This window comes from Bos javanicus, chromosome 4 (genome assembly GCF_032452875.1).
Source record: "Bos javanicus breed banteng chromosome 4, ARS-OSU_banteng_1.0, whole genome shotgun sequence".
In the NCBI taxonomy this organism is placed as follows: Eukaryota; Metazoa; Chordata; class Mammalia; order Artiodactyla; family Bovidae; genus Bos; species Bos javanicus.
Window position 1 is genome coordinate 39,580,866 of NC_083871.1, and position 6,000 is coordinate 39,586,865.

Genomic DNA, 6,000 nt, shown 5'->3' on the forward strand with positions numbered 1-6,000 from the left:
TCTTCTCCAGCACCACAGTTTGAAAACAATTCTCTGGCACTCAGCCCTCTTTACGGTCCAACGTTCACATCCATACATGACTACTGGAAAAACCATAGCTTTGACTAGATGGACCTTTGTTGACGAAGAGATGTCTCTGCTTTTTCATATGCTATCTAGGTTTGACACAGCTTTTCTTGCAAAGAACAAGCATCTTTTAATGTTGTGGATGTAGTCACCGTTTGCGGTGATTTTGGAGCCCAAGGAAATAAAATGTCACTGTTTCCACTTTCCCCTCATCTATTTGCCATGAAGTGAAGCGATGAAGCTAGCTAAAGGTTTATCAGTTTTATTTAACTTTTCAAACAACCAACTCTTAGCTTCATTGACCTTTTCTATTATTTCTTGTTGTTGTTGTTTTTAATTAATTAATTTTTTTGAAGGGTAATTGCTTTACAGAATTTTGCTGTTTTCTGTCAAACCTCAACATGAATCACCCACAGGTATACATATATCCCCTCCCTTTTGAACCTCCCTCCCATCTCCCTCCCATCCCACCCCTCTAGGTTGATACAGAGCCCCGGTTTGAGTTTCCTGAGCCATTGGCTATCTGTTTTACATATGGTAATACAAGTTTCCATTACTCTTTCTGTACATCTCACCCTCTTCTCCCCTGACTTTTCCCCTTAGGGAAATTCCTTTCATGCTGTGGTAAAGTCAGTGCGGCTGAATTCTTTTAGCTTTTGATTGTTTGTAATCCTCTTTATTTCTTCTTCAAATCTAAATGACAGTTTTGCTGAGTAGAGTATTCTCGGTTTTAGATTTTTCCCTTCATCAGTTTAAATGTATTGTGGCACTCTCTCCTGGCCTGCAATATTTCTGCTAGAAAGTCACTGGACACCTTCTGCTTTGTTTTTAATGTACATTCTACCTCCACTCAGTTTAAATTCCTTGAAGGCATTGGCAATATCTTGTCATTAATATTTGTATATCCTTTATTCTACAATGTTTTCACATGATAATATCCCAGTCATATAATTATTAATATTTTATAGTCCATTCTCTTTTTGAAGGCTTATCAGTATCATTCAGAGATTTAAAGTGTTTATACAAATTGTGCAACTCACACTGAAGGTTAAGAATTTGGGGTTTTATATTTAATTGCATTATTAATTTGAATTAGTAATTGGGGCTATTTTAAAATGTTTATTGTATTTCAATACTAGAACATACAACTAGAAAAGAGAGGAACTATTTAAGAGTTTTACATGTAAATTTATAAATGTAGTTATTAAAATGAAAATGGAAAAGAGAATTTAGTTTACTAATGGACACTGATATTTACTTCATACAACCTAATATAATTTAGATTATGTTGGTAAACATTTTCTGGTCTGATTTTGTGTGTGTGTGTTGGGGGGGCGGGAACGTTGATGTCATATCTTTTAGGGGAAAGGGATTATGTCAGTTATTGCAAAAATATTCTGAGTCAAGAATAGTCCACTTATGACTTATGTTAAAATATGCCATCTGCTGTGCATTGAAAGTTTCACAATATTGTTACTCAATTAGCAAAAGATCCTCATTTGATGAATTTTCTTAACTGATAGAAATCTCAGATAAAATGTTGCAATAAAATGAAACAGAGAAAAGGCAGATTTGGATTTTTGTTGTTTTTTTTCCATGTATTTTAATGCTTTACAAAATATTGTCTAGTTTTCATATATCTTATTTTTCACGTGGCTAAACTCAAATTCAATGAAAGTATGGAATATGACTATACCCTAAACCTTTATTTTTTATAAAATAATAATAATAAAATATTTAATAAGTAGAAATTGGACACCATGGAGTGTTAAAAGTTAATAAAGTCTTTTCAAAATAAAGAAGGTACAGTTTAGTTGCTCAGTCATGTCCGACTCTTGGCAACCCCATACACTGCAGCACGCCAGGCCTCCCTGTCCATCACCAACTCCCAGAGTTTACTCAAACTCATGTCCATTGAGCTGCTGATACCATCCAACCATCTCATCCTCTGTCTCCCCTTCTCCTGAATTCAATCTTTCCCAGCATCAGGGTCTTTTCAAATGAGTCACTTCTTCACATCAGGTGGCCAAAGTACTGGAGTTCCAGCTTCAGCATCAGTCCTTCCAATGAATATTCAGGACTGATTTCCTTTAGAATGGACTGGTTGGATCTCCTTGCACTCCAAGGGATTCTCAAGAGTCTTCTCCAACAGCACAATTCAAAAGCATCAATTCTTCTGTGCTCAGCTTTCTATAAAACCTTATTGACTAGATGGACCTTTGTTGTCAGAGTAATGTCTCTGCTTTTTAATATGCTGTCTAGGTTGGTCTTAACTTTTCTTCCAAGGAGTAACCATCGTTTAATTTCATGGCTGCAATCACCATCTGCAGTGATTTTGGAGCCCCCCAAAAAAAGTTTGTCACTGTTTCCACTGTTTCCCCATCTCTTTGCCATGAAGTGATGGGACAAGATGCCATGATCTTTGTTTTCTGAATGTTGAGTTTTAAGCCAACTTTTTCATTCCCCTCTTTCACTTTAATCAAGAGGCTCTGTAGTTCTTCACTTTCTGCCATAAGGGTGGTGTCATCTGCATATCTGAGGTTATTGAGATTTCTCCCAGCAATCTTGATTCCAGCTTGTGTTTTATCCAGTCCAGCATTTCTCATGATGTATTTGCATATAAGTTAAATAAGCAGGGTGACAATATACAGCCTCGAGGTACTCCTTTCTTGACTTGGAACCAGTTTGTTGTTCCATGTCCAGTTCTAATTGTTGCTTCCTGACCTGCATACAGATTTCTCAAGAGGCAGGTCAGGTGGTCTGGTATTCCCATCTCTTTCAGAATTTTCCACTGTTTGTTGTGATCCACACATCAAAGGCTTTGGCATAATCAATAAAGCAGAAGCAGAAGATTTTTTTTGTACAGTTCTTCCATGTATTCTTGCCATCTCTTCTTAATATCTTCTGCTTCTGTTAGGTCCATACCATTTCTGTCCTTTATTGTGCCCATCTTTGCATGAAATGTTCCCTTGGTATCTCTAATTTTCTTGAGATTAGAAATTTTCTTGAAGAGATCTCTAATCTTTCTCATTCTATTGTTTTCCTCTATTTCTTTGCATTGATCACTGAGAAAGGCTTTTTTAATCTCTCCTTGCTATTCTTTGGAACTCGACATTCAAATGGATATATCTTTCCTTTTCTCCTTTGCCTTTCACTTGTCTTCCTTTCACATCTACTTGTAAGGCCTCATCAGACAACCGTTTTGTTTTGTTGAATTTCTTTTTCTTGGGGATGGTCTTGATGCCTGCCTCCTCATTTTTGTACAATATACAAATGATACAAAACTCCATCCATAGTTCTTCAGGCACTCTGTCTATCAGAGAAGATACACACATGATTTAACATATTCTTTGGTTGTTCAAAGTGTCATTCTGAGAGGAAAATAATGCTTAGATATTTCTGATTAAGAAAGTAAGAATTTGGGGAAAGTAAGATTGATATTTATGTCAGTTTAAGTATCAGGTAGGGCTCCATAATTCTGAAGACTATAAAATACAAAAATGAATAAGAAACCTCAGAACCTCTTACTATGGACACTTCTTAAAATAGGAAATGTTTCCTCATTGACTTAGGTAAGTTTACCCAGACTAGTCTGTTATGGACCGCCATTCTGTAGGATACTAAAAGCTGTGCTGAGAACAAAGTGTTTGGGGTTTGAATAAGTTTTAGAGATGCTCGGATGCTTTAAATAGGTCACTTAGCTGCACAGTTGTCAAGGGCCTTCAGATGTTCATACGTGTTTTGAAGCTACACAAAGGAGTATGGTATAGCATGTTTTTCAAATTTACTGTACTACAAAACCTCCTTACAATTATGAAGATGATATTTATACCTCTCTCATTAAAGTTCTGATAAATGAAGTATAGGAAAAGATTTACATATTTTCTGAACCAGAGGAAGTAGTAACTATACAGTATGAGTTTTCTATTGTCTTTAATAATCTACAGTAATTTCTGTCTCCCAAAAAACATCTCTCAGCAATCTTTCCATTTGGCAAATTTTTCCAGATCAATCTATCTTTCTTTTTTTTTTTTTTTTACGTGATTTGCCCTTTGTACTTAATTTGAGTAAAATTTAGACACTTAGGGGGAGTTTAGGAATATACTTTTGGTATATGTGTACCACTTACCTGATCTCTCATATCATTAATATGAAAGCAGAATTGATAACAAAATTATAAGATAACAATATTTTACCATGCAAAACTAAAAATAGAAAAAAAGAAAATAGCCCATTTTCCCCCCATTTTACTAGTGCTCACAGTATCCTCTCATCTGCTGAAATTATTTGGAAGTGAGGAAACCAAGAGGGAAAAAAGACGAGAAAAGATTATAAAAGGAAAAGAAAGAGAAAAAGGAAAAAAAAAATATCTGGAAGGGAGCTGGGAAAGTTTTCTGGAGGTTGTTTACATGTCCCTGGAAGTAAAGTCAAGAAAATTATGTAAAGCATTTTTCTTTTTTAGTCTGTTTCCTTCTTTGTCACAGTCATTTGTATTTCTCAATCTACTTGTAAAAACTAAATATAAGGAGTGACCCTAAAATTAACAAATATAGAGTATGAGTATAGATCTTCTATATTCATAGTCAGGGTTCCATTTTTATTCTTTCGTCTTCTCCATTCCTTTTTTACTTGCTGCCTCCCTCAATTACATCATACCCATGATCCAATAAGGAAAAACAAAATTCTCAATATATTAATATTGCTCTGTAAAATATTATAACACCCTTCTCACCTTCAAGGGCTTCAGTATCTTTCCTCTGCCATAGCAAATAGATGAACATGGCTGGAACTTCAGGAAGATTGCACAACAGTAAAGAACCGAGGTATCCAATGGAAGCACAAAGGCAAAAGTCCAGCTGCCCACTTGACATCACTCCTCAGATGCACTCTCATCATCTACACTGAATGACTCCAAAACTAAAGACTACTCCCTCCTTTCCCCTCAATCTTGTTTTCAAAAGGCACATCAATCTGGCTTTCCCAAATCACAATCCAGAGACTCCTTTATTCCTATTAGCCTACTATGTCTATACGAACTGTCCATGACTATTTAACTCATCCACCATCCACTCTCTTCTCTTTGCTCACTATATTTCAGCTACATCAGACTCTTTCCATTGTGGGAGTATGTTAAACTCTTTACTTCCTCAAAGTCTTTTTATCAGCTATTCTTTCTGCCTGGAATTACCTTCCACCCACCAGTTTTTCCCTGACTAATGCTTACTTCATCCTTCAACTTAAATGTCACAAATTGTCCCCTCACCACTGCTCCAGACCCAGTTACACATCTCAAAGTATGATGCACTTTTATTTCAGAACATTTATCTCCATTAATTAAATTGTTATTTGCATAGTCTCTCTTCCTAGATTGTAAGCTCCCTGAGAATGTGGGCTAGAAGTAAATTCTTCACACATGTATCTTCAGTACCAACTAAGTATTACATGATAATATTTTAAAATAAATGTATCAGTAATTATCTGCTTGCAGGATATTTTATTTTTCAATCAATTCCAATTTCATAAATTCTAAATTTTGTTTGCTATTAAAATAATAACACTTCCAAATTTCTTCAGTAGTAGTGTTAAGGAGGAGGTTTCTATCAGCCTCTGTCACATGCTTCTATTTCATGTCAGCTCATATTTATTGATCACCTACTGTGATAGAGCTAGGTACTGGAAATATAATAGTGAATAAATAAAATTTGGCTTCTACTTTAATTATAAATACAGACAAGTTTGGGAGATAAGCATAAGATAAGGACCTGAAAGTGTTAACTAGAAGTGTGAATAACTTCAGAAGGATATGGTAAGATTTCACTGAGCTTTTTGTTCATCTTCCCTTAATTTTTCTGTACTGCTGTAGTCTAAAATCCTGACAATTTGAATATTAGTTTTATTCTATTTTTTGAACATTTCCTTCATTGCATTACTAAT